Here is an 11,353-nt window from a genome sequence, read left to right as displayed (position 1 = left end):
GGAACAGATGGAACTGATAGATATATTTAGAACTCTACATCCTAAAGATAGGAAATTTACCTTCTTTTCGAGTGCACATGGCACATTCTCCAAGATAGACCACATACTGAGACATAAAGCAGCCCTCCATAAGTATAAAATAGAGATCATACCATGCACACTTTCAGATCACAATGCTATGAAACTTGAAATTGTCTGATTCTTAATACTCAAAACTAGAATTGTCCATTGAAGCCCTTAGTTGCACCCTAACAATAATCAGAATTTTCCTTAAATGTATATTTTTTTGCTCAAAATAAGAACAATTCGGTTTCTAAGCAAACTCCAGACAAACTTTTGATTTTCTCTTGGAGACAATGTAATAATAACTAACTACATTTCTTCATCAGAGGGTTTTCTGAATTTCTCATCCCTCTTATCTCTCAGGACACAATGTAGCAATAAATTTGCTTATCTCCTCCAATTATCACATCATTTTTAAATGTTTATAAATATCTATAAATGTCAAGTGTTTTGAAAAGATAGTCATCTTCAGTAGATGTTACCTTCAGATGAAAGTGTCCTATCAGAGGATATCAGACTGGATAACTTGCTGTTTCTCCCTAATGAGTCCATAAATGACATTGCAAAGGAACATGGTCTGTCTAACATAAAAATAAGCACAGGGTCTATTCCACAGTAACAGACCACCAGTCAAAACAGGGGGTAAATAACAAAGATGATCAAGATGATAAATCCAAAAAGAGGCAGTGACAATATCCACTAATAGAGCAACAGGATAGAAAGAAGATGAGAACATTCTAAACATTTATTCAGCAAGCATTAATTTACAGCTTTCCATGTGGTCAGTGGTATCAGATGATGATTAATATCTCTGCAAAAGCTTCCCTGTATCAGCCCATGATTTTCTGTACAATGTAATGGGGATTCCATACCACCTCTCTCCCTCTTATTTTTTATAAAGTTCTTAAATGAAAATGCTATCTTGCCAGACTCTCGACTGTCCCCTCTCATTCATCCAATGCCTCTCTTCAATCTGTCTTCCAGCCCACTAGACCCCAGTGAGGACACTATCATCTCATAGTGGACAAGCCAAAGAACTCACTGCAAATCTTAGTCTCATGGCCTCTCTGTAACCTCCGGTTGACTGTCCCCTCTCCATGCTCTTGCAGCCATGGCACCACTGTTGGTTCTCCCATTTCTTCTTCCTAGGTCTCCTTTGCTGATTTCCTTTATCTTCTACTTCTGAGAAGATGGTGTTTTGTTGCTTTGCTGTTTGTTGTTGTTGTTTCTAAACAAGACTTTTCCCTTGTCTGTCTCCTCTTCTTTTATATCCTCTCCTAGGGAAATTTATCCAAATCTTGACCTCTAGTCTCCACCCCTCAACCGAGCACTGGAATTACCTCCACCTACATATCCCTACAGAAATTTCAAATTTAGCACATCCAAAAGCTAACTCATTAGGTTATCTGCCACCCCAACCTGTCTTCCCCCTTCCTTCTCTATGGTGTGAATAGCAAGAACATACATCTATTTTTCAAGAAATCTTGGCCATGCTACACACCTTTCTTATTCCTGCTACCCACCACTCTCAACTGGTAGCCAAATCCCATCAGTTCTCCACATGAATTGTCTCACAAAAAGATTCCTTCACCTTCCTCCTGATTGCCACTGCACTCGGGCTCCCACCGTATTTCATCAAACTGCTATAATGAGAAGAGCTATCCTCCTAAATTAAAAACTGGACTAGTACATACAGTTTCCTGCTCAAAATCTTTCAGTGGTTCCTATTGCCTATACGATGAATCCCAAAGTCCTTATCACACAGCATACAGACCCTTACAATTTAATGGCTACCAATGATTTTTGTCTTATTTCCCTCCACTTGCCTCCACAATCATATGCCTTGGCCACACAGAAGTACCTGTTCCTCCCTGAATAGGCCTTACTCTTTCTTCTTGAATTATTCTCATTGTTCCTGAAATATCTCCCATAGTTTTTCTCAGCCAGCAAAGCCCTATCTTCCTTTAAGACCTCCTGGTATATGTCATCTTCTTAAGCCTCCCTGAGCAAAGTTAGGCATGCTGCCCTCTGGGCTCCCCTACATGTGATCTAGTTCTGATCAATACTGTTCACACAGCATTTAATCAGGTTGCAATATTTGCTTATATATTTATCTCCCATGCTAAATTCTGAGCTCTTCAAAGCAAGAACCATGTCTTGATAATCTTCAAGAATCCCTGTAAAGTTTAATTACCTACTTAATTCATGACAAAGACTCATAACCCCAAAGCTAAACTATAGACAGAATTGTTCTTGTGAATTAAGTCATCATAAATATTTAATTCTGAAATTTCTTCAGCCTTGTAAAAAAGTTAATCATATGTCTAAACTACTTTTTTGGGACTCTTCTATGATATCCAAGATGTTTCTATAAAAAAAAGTTGGCTTTATTTTCACTTTATTTGGTAGGTTTTTGATGAATTACTGTAAGTCTTCTGTCATAAAACTCAAAATAAAAGTGACTGAAAAGCCCATCAAATCTATCATACAGATCATATGCATAATAAAGCCTAAGTCTAATTTGTTGGCATTGGGTTTTCCAATATTTCATGTTTTGGTGGGAACTTACTCTGAAAATTAATTTTAATATAAAGGCCAGTGTTAGCCTTTTCACCTGCTGACATTGGGGAGTGGACTAGATCTCTTTTTCCACATAGGAGGGCAATGCAAGAGGGGATGATAGGGAAGGTCAAAAGGAGCACAGCTCAGAAATCAGGAAGGACATCTCCAAAGGCCTCTCAGTAACCAGGGGAGGTGTCACCAAGTCCACACACCAAAGCTGGAAGGTAAGTGAGCATCCTGCCAGGCACCATGCCCCTTTTGCTTATCAGTGTATCTCCAGTGCTTGGAACAAGGCCTAACATAAAGTTGGCTCTCAGTAAATATTTGTAGAAGGAAAAAAGGAAGGGAGGCAGAAGGAAAGAAAGGGGAAGCAAGGAGGAGAAAGCAAGGGAGGAAGATTTTAGGGTGAGAGAGGTGCACATAAGGTATTCATTGATGTCTTTATGGAGTTATTAACCTTCTCACTTCTAAATTTTAATAATGTACATTACATACGAAAGAGACACATTAGTGATCTTTTTCATAGCTAATATGGACTGCCATTCTAACCAGAGACCCTAATTAACTTTTTATTTATAAGCACTTTTAATTTCTGAGGGTCTAAAAAATGAATAAAGCCTCTATAACTCTGTAACATGGCATGTGCACCTGCCTTGATGTCACATCAAGTCTTCCCACGCCTGCCTCCTAAGCTGCTGAGTCATAAAATGTCCTGCAGGAAGACTCTATCATTTCCTACCTTGGTCCCTCCCTCATCCAAAGGTACCAGGTGAAAAGGGAGCTCAAATCAGAAACTGATAAAGCAGCAACTAGACAGACTTTGCCCTTCCTTCTTCGGCCCCAGGCCAGTTACTTTCTGAGAATGTCTTAAATATTGAAGAGATTTACCAGGAGTATCCATTTGGTTTTGTTTGAGTCCATGGAGCCATACTAATTTCTTTGCCATGGGCCCCTGAATCAGAATAAACTTCTTGTTTCCCAAGTCAGTGTCTTGTCTCATGACAGTGAAAGTTCCAAAACCTGGAATCTGAACCCTCTGAAGGAATAAGGAAGAAAACAAAAGAGCAGCAATCAGAATTCACTGAAGAGTAAGGAAAAATAACTCTTAGTACTGCTATTCAAAAAAATAAAAAAAGAATTAAACCTTAAACATGCAATGATCTCTGCAATCTCTTACAGTTAGAGTCTGTTATGATTCTAAGTTTTCAAAGAAGTATAAAATGTTATATATTGATCTACAACATTTCTGACATCAGATCCTGAATCTCCATTACCATTCAAAGGCTGTGAGGACTAAGAAAACTTGTATGGATGCCATTGCTACTTTCAATCGATACTTAAGATTCCTCTTGTCCTAAATTGTGGGAAATTATAAATTGTAATCATTTGCCATTAGAAAGAGGGAATTTAAAAAGCCATAGAAATCTCTTTGTCCTCTCTTCTTTTAGGTTTCTGTCTCTCACTTCAAGTCAGACAATCCAGCATCCAAGGCATCTGCTGCAGTGTAGTGATCATGGCTGATGGGTAGAGCTTCCATCTCTCAAACTAGGCCTCTGTCTCCCTAAAAATTCCACACCTCAAGGGTTACAAACTCAAATGTCTACAGGCACCATGAAAGAATGCCAGGGAGTGAAGGAAGCGAGCCAGAGAGTGCACTGGCTAGGAAGTACAAACCCCATCCCAAGGTTAGAGCCCATTGTTGACTCCAGCCACATGTCATCATACAGGAATGGAAAACTAGTGGTGGTAAGTCTGCTTGCTAATTTTTCAAGAAAAGAAAGACACAAGTATTTTCTCTTTGCTCAAAACTTTATATAAACTCTCCCAATTTTAGTTGGTGAGGACTTCAAATTATCGGAACAAACAAAATGAGTTTGAAGGATGAATTCAGCCCATGGGTTGTCATCATGGGACCTGTGAGTAGGATATGGAAGTCCCGCAATTTCTCAGCTGTCTCCAAAGTCCCCAAATCTCTGTCCAGTGCCATGGCATCCAAACTCAAGGATGGGCAAAGATCCTTACTTTTGGCAAGATGAATTCAGTCCTGACTTATCTTCTTATATTTCAGACAAAACCCATTCCCTGCAAAGAAGCATGGCAGGAAGCACTACATCCTTCTAGAGCTATGCCAGAAACTATCAGGTCACAGAGCAACAGAATTCATCTAGTTCCTCTACACGTTGGTCAGTGATCTGCTTGGCATCACTAGAGAAACATTTACAAATTCATTACCTAAGAATAAAATCCATGTTTGCTAAATCTGCTATCTGTAAGTCGTAAGTGTGAGCATCACAAAATCACAGGACTGAAAGTTAAATTGGATGGCTCTAATGTCTGCTATCTTGCTCACAGCAAAATTATACAAGACTAAACAAGAAAGATCCTGTGCACTCTTGCATTAAACTTTAAGTTGAAATCTTGCCATGTGTAGGGATAGCTGTCGCAGAATATAGGATGATTCATGATCCCAGATACTTAAGACTTCTGAAATTCAAAGGAAATAAAAAATAATTTATGTAAGCACTCATATGATAGTGTCTAGTGGTAATACACAAAAAGGTAAATATGAACTGAAGAATCAAACAATAGTTATCCCTAATTAATTCAGAATTAAGAGAAAATAGGGTCATACCCCAAAGTTAAATTTCCTAGTAACTACAGCTTACCCTTTTACATTCCAAAAATGTAGTTTAAAATAATGATAACAATAAATTTTTGAATAAAGTCTTTCTAGGATAAAGAGAACTGTCTCATATCCTTTTATTCTTTATAGAAGAGTGACAGAATTCCTTTTATCCTGTAAATATAGTTAATCAAGTATAATCTAGCCTTTATTTTAGTTCTTATTTAAATTCCAGTTAGTTAACATAAAGTAGATTATTACTTTCTGGTGAATAATTTAGTGATGCAACACCTCCATACAACACCTGGTGCTCATCACAAGTGTGCTCCTTAATCTCCACCACTTATTTAACTCCAGCCTTTTGTTCTCAATGACTGATTCAAAAAGCATTATTGAGTGTCTACTCTGTGCCCTCTGATTAACATAAACCTTATTCATTTTTATTTTACTTTAATTTTCTAATGTTTATATATTTGTGTGAGAGAGAGAGACAGCACAAGAGGGAGACACAGCATCCTAAGCAAGCAGGCTCTAGGCTCTGAGCTGTCAGCACAGAGTCTGACAGAAGCTCTAACTCTCCAGCGGAACCATGAAATCATGACCTGAGCGGAGGTCAGATCCTCAACAGACTGAGCCACCCAGGCCTCATATTTTACATTCAATATTTATTTATTTATTTTGAGAGAGAGCACACATGTGAGTGGGGAAGGGAGGGGCAGAGAAGGAGGGAGAGAGAGAGAGAAAGAGAGAGTGAGAGAATGCCAAGCCACTCCACATTCAGCACCTAGCCTGACACAGCCATACTCTGCTTAAGCAGTTACATCTGCCCAGTGCTCTAATGACCACCAATATGCTGATGTTGCCCACGTGTTGATTTAGAATCCCAGAAACTCTCCCCATTTTAAGGTTCTGGACCTGTGCATCCAACTGCCTATTTGGATATCTCACAGGCACACTTCACTTGCTGAAAATCAGGATCTTCCTTCCCTTAAATCTTACCCTGTATCCAGGGTTTCCATTTCAATGACTGCTGCCATCATCTATTCAGTTATGTAATAAGCCAGGAACTCAGAACTCATCCTGAAAGCTTCCTTCTCTCTCACCCTCCATGTCCAGTCCACCACCACAAGCTCGAAACAGCCTTTCAGTCTGTCTATATCTCTCCATTTTTACTAGTAGGAACATAGACCAAGCTACCATTCAGTCTCACTGAAGTTACCATTATAGGTGTTCTTGACCTTCCAATTCATTCCCCACTTTGCAACCAGAGCAATCTTTTCAAAACACAAACGTGATCAGGTCACTCAACTCCTCCTTTGTCTCTGTGCTAAGATACTCAATGACTTTCCATCAGGCTTAAAATGAAGGCCACTATCCTTAATATGATTTGCAAGGCCCTGATCACCTGACCCCTCCCTTTCTCTGCAGCCTCCTTTAGAACACTCTGACCTCTGTGCTTACAGAGCAGCTGTATGGACTCTCTTTCAAGTCCTCAGTCATACCACGCTCCCTCTCATCAATATCCTCTTGTTATTCCCTCTGCCTAGAAACCTGTCACCTCCCCTCCATTCCCTACTCCATGGATCCATTTCACCATTCTTCACCTCTCAGCTCAAGTCTTCTTTTCAACAAATCTTGACAGACATTCCCATCCCCCTCAACCACAGTAAAACATCACAGTGTACCATGCACCACCTCCTCCTCGGTCACTTGCTAACTGAAATTATTATTTATTTCTGTGATTATTTGGTTCATGTGTATCTCTTTCCCACTAGACTATGTAAATTCCAAGGTTTTTGCTTACCATCAGTTCTCTAGTGTCTAACACAGTAGGTCCTCAAACTCACTTGCATGAATAAATTATGTATGTTTGTAAATAAGGCAAATATTTTTAATTCATAAAACCATAATATTTAATGCTTATCTTATACTTATTTTAAAAGGAAAATATAGGAGTGATGCAGGAGAAAGAGATGAGGCATCTACTCCTACTTATTTTGTCTCCTTAAGTCATTTTGTTAAAGTATAGGCAATGTCCCTAAGTTACAATGACTTGACAGCAGTAAAGTTTGCATTTCTGGAACGCCCTTCTTCCCACGCGCTCCCATAGCTTACAAACAGATCTCGGGATCACGCTAGGGTGACTCTTCTAAGAAACTACACTTTGATCAAGCCTAGGAAGTTTTCTAGGAAAAGTTGTCAGGTCTTCTTGCAAATACCCACTTCCTTTTATGATCATCTCACTTTTTTAACACAACCCCCCAACCTATCAGGGGCAACAAAAGTAGCCATGTCACTGCATGAAGCCTGAGAAAGACCCATTTAGGGTGGTTGTTTTTAGCTACCATTTAATGAGCACTTACTTTGTGCTAGTCCCCAAGCTAACACACTATCACCTCACTCAAAACTCTCAGCTGTTCCCTTTCCCTCATGAACACAATCAGTGAAGAAACTCCACGGACATCCAGTGGGAGCCTGCTGTGTTTCCTAGCTGGTTGCCAAGATAACCTGGCCACTCCAGAGGATGGGGAAGGAGGTTTCCTGCCTCCCCATGAGCAGGTGAAGATTCAGCCTGCGGCACTTACCCTGTGGGCTCAGTGTCTTCAGGTCTTCAGCAGAGACAACGCCCGCGTGCCCAAGTCCTGCAGGGCAGGTTTGAGGCTGTCGAACATGCTGATGCTCAGTTGGCTAGGTGCTGAGTCCTCAACGGGTCTTTCTTCCTCCTTCACAGAGAATTTGTACAAGAGTTACTTTCCCACCCACCCAGGTGGGAGCTCGGATGTAACTTAAAACTAAAAATTAGCAAATCTCAGTGTGTGTCCTCCACTTCCTTCCTTGCCGCCCCTTCCCACCCTGCGCTGGCTCTTCTGTGATGCTCCCACCGCAGGAACCCCAAGAGCAGCGCTGGACCCGTATGTGAAAATCCAGGCACTGGGGCCCCTGAGTAAGAGCCTGCTCAGCCCACGACCAGGGAAACAGGACTGAGGGCTGGCGGGCTGTGCTGCTAGAAGGTAACAACGCACGGCCCGGCACGTGCTGCTGCTTCACAACGGATGGCCTTGGCCCCGCCTCCTTTAACGGGTCCCTCACGTGGCCAAGCCGATTCTGAAGCTTCAAAGAGGCTGGGGAGTAACGTACTGGTTTTCAACGTTGTTTTTGCCTCCAATCTTACCCTGGACAACGAAGAGAATTGCTTTCTTTTGTAACTGCCTTGGACCAACTTGAGAAAACCGTTTAACCCTAGAAATAGACATTTGAGTCTGTTTGAGATATGTTTGACTTTGAGCTGAAATTTGTTTCTTGTCTTTGGTTTTTCCTGGACTCCCAACTAGCAAATGGAGAGCCAGAGGACTGGAAAGAGAAAAGAACTAGCAAGACCTGACGTTTCTTTAATTACAGTCGTTTTTAAATACCCTATACACTGCACGAATGTCAACCTGCAGAATTGTTTTAATACCCTCCCCTCTGCTGATAATTACCCCAAAATGCACACACATGTAAAGCTCATCCAGCTCAAGAACTAGAATCTTGTATCCATCATTTACTACTCAATATTAGGCAAGATACCATACCTCCCTAAGATTCTCTGTGGAAACAGAGTTCATGAAACAAAAGTCATATAATTTTGCCTAAGTGTGTACCACAGAATACTAACTTCTTATGGCATAAGTAATAAGTGGAAATAAGAAGAGAGGAGAAAGACAAAAAGAAACGAAGGAAAAGAAAAGAGAAAAAGGAAAGAAAGAAAGAAAGAAAGAAAGAAAGAAAGAAAGAAAGAAAGAAAGAAAAAGAAAGAAAAGGGAAGGAAGAAAAGAAAAGAAAGAAAAAGGAAGGAGGTAGCAGGAAAGAGGAAGAAGGATGCAGGAAGGAAGGGAAGGGAAGGAAGAGAAGGAAGGGAGAAGAGAGGGAGAAGGAGGAAAGAAGAAAGAAGGAAGGAAGCTAAGGCAGGGAGAGAAGAAGAAAGGAAGGGAAGGAGGAACAAAGAAAAGGAAGGAAGGGGAAAAGGGAGGGAGGACAGAGGAAAGAGAAAGAAAGAAAAAAAGAAAGAGTAGAGGAAAGAAGGAAGTAAAGAAGGATGGAAGAAAAGAAAGAGGAGAGGAAAGAAGGAATGTGGGAAGAAAGGGAGGGAGAAAGGAAGAAAGGAAGGAAGAAGGAAATGTCAACGCTGAAATGCCTTTCTCCCCTCAGACATTATTCCAACAGATACTATAAATTTGTTATGCCTGTGCTTGACCTTTTGGAATGACATAATATGTATTATTTTGTGTGTGGCTCTGTCATTCAACATTATATTTGTGAGATTTCTCCATGTTTTCTGTACTAGCAATTTGTTCATTTTCATTGTTGCTTATTTTCCCTGTGTGTATGAATATGGCACAATTTATTGGTCCATTCTGCTGTGGAGGGTATATTTGACATATTTTCATTTGAGGCTATTAGGAATAGTGTTGCTGCAAACATTCTTGAACAAAACTGATGCACATACATACTCATTTCTGATGCATATGTAACTAGGAGTGTATTACTGGGTCACAGCAAATGCAGATTTTTAACACAGAATGCCAACGAGATTTCCAAAGTGAGTGTTGCAATGGTAGTGGGGAGGAGAAATTTCTGGCATTTACTACAAACAGAGACCAGGGATGCCTGATGGCCTGCAGTGCACAGGACAGTCCTGCACAGTGAAGACTGGTCCACATTCTGCACTGTGTTTGAATATCTCATCAGACTTCCATGTAGGGAAAAAAAGGCTATTTATGAATTTAGAAAAAAAAATCCACTTTACATGCAAGTACAAAGAAGTTTTTGCTTAATCTCACTATCACTTAATTTCCTAGAAATTCAAAATCCAAGTAAACTAGGGAAAGGTTATGTGGTGGTTTTTTTTTTTCAGAATTTAAGGAGAATTCTGTACTATTTAGGAAAACTGTAATCATCACATCAATGAGGATGTTAGCTGAGTAGCAACACATCTCAACCAGGCTGCATGCGTAGGGATTCTTCCTATTGGGATAAGCATGTGATCATTTCCTCTGCCTTCCAGCATAGTCATGCCTGGACATATGTATGGACAGGACATATGTATGCTAAAATACATATTATTTCACTACACGTTACTTACATTACACTAGAGTTCTGACCTTACATTCGTTTTTTTTTAGTAACGTTTGCTTTAGATTTATTTTTTTAATCATTACAGTTTTTTTTAGTTTATTGTCAAATTGGTTTCCATATAACACCCAGTGCTTCTCCCGACAAGTGCACCCCACCATGACCATCACCCCTCCCTCCCTCCACCTCCCCCCTCAGTCCATGGTTCATTTTCAGTATTCAGTAGTCTCCCTTCATCTGTGTCCCTCACTCTCCCCCACTCTCTTTCTCCCTTCCTCTCTCCATGGTCCCCTGCCAGGTCTCTCCTGTTAGACCTTTGAATGCAAACGTATGGTATCTATCTTTCTCTGCCTGACTTATACTGGGACCTCATCAAGATAAAAAATCTTCTGCAAGGCAAAGGAAACAAGCAAAAAAACTAATAGGCAACCAACAGAATGGGAAAAGATAGTGGCAAATGGCATATCAGATAAAGGGCTAGTATCCAAAATATACAAGGAGCTCACTAAACTACATACACGAAAAATGAATAATCCAGTGAAGAAATGGGCAGAAGACCTGAATAGACACTTCTCCAAAGAGGACATCCAGATGTCCAACAAGCACATGAAACGATGCTCAGTGTCACTCATCATCAGGGAAATTCAAATCAAAACCACACTGAGCTACCACCTCACATGGGTCAGAGTCAGTAAAATGAACAAATCAAGAGACTATAGATGTTGGAGAGGGTGTGGAGAGACAGGCACCCTCCTACACTGTTGGTGGCAATGTAAACTGGTGCAGCCACCCTGGAAAACAGTGTGGAGGCTCCTCAAAAAACTATCGATAGAACTCCCTTATGACCCAGCAATAGCACTGCTAGAGATTTACCCAAGGGATACAGAAGTTCTGATGCATAGGAGCACATGTACCCCAATGTTCATAGTGGCACTGTCAACAATAGCCAAATCACGGAAAGAGCCTAAATGTCTATCAACTGATGAATGGATC

At 40.5% G+C, this 11,353-nt stretch overlaps 1 long non-coding RNA gene across 2 annotated transcripts; it reads right to left on the bottom strand.

The window, feature by feature from the left end:
* Positions 1-1,131: 1,131 nt before the first annotated feature.
* Positions 1,132-8,261, bottom strand: LOC115272206. Of its 2 annotated transcripts, XR_003900298.1 has the most exons (3): positions 7,834-8,261; positions 3,514-3,661; positions 1,132-1,245 (listed from the first exon to the last, which is right to left on the bottom strand). It is a non-coding gene; the product is annotated as an uncharacterized LOC115272206 (long non-coding RNA). The 2 variants fall into 2 exon arrangements; XR_003900299.1 differs by lacking the exons at positions 1,132-1,245; positions 3,514-3,661 and adding an exon at positions 4,416-5,109.
* Positions 8,262-11,353: the final 3,092 nt, after the last annotated feature.

The sequence above is a fragment of the Suricata suricatta genome, chromosome 11, assembly GCF_006229205.1.
Source record: "Suricata suricatta isolate VVHF042 chromosome 11, meerkat_22Aug2017_6uvM2_HiC, whole genome shotgun sequence".
Classification (NCBI taxonomy): domain Eukaryota; kingdom Metazoa; phylum Chordata; class Mammalia; order Carnivora; family Herpestidae; genus Suricata; species Suricata suricatta.
This window is presented reverse-complemented; position numbering and strand designations above follow the sequence as displayed.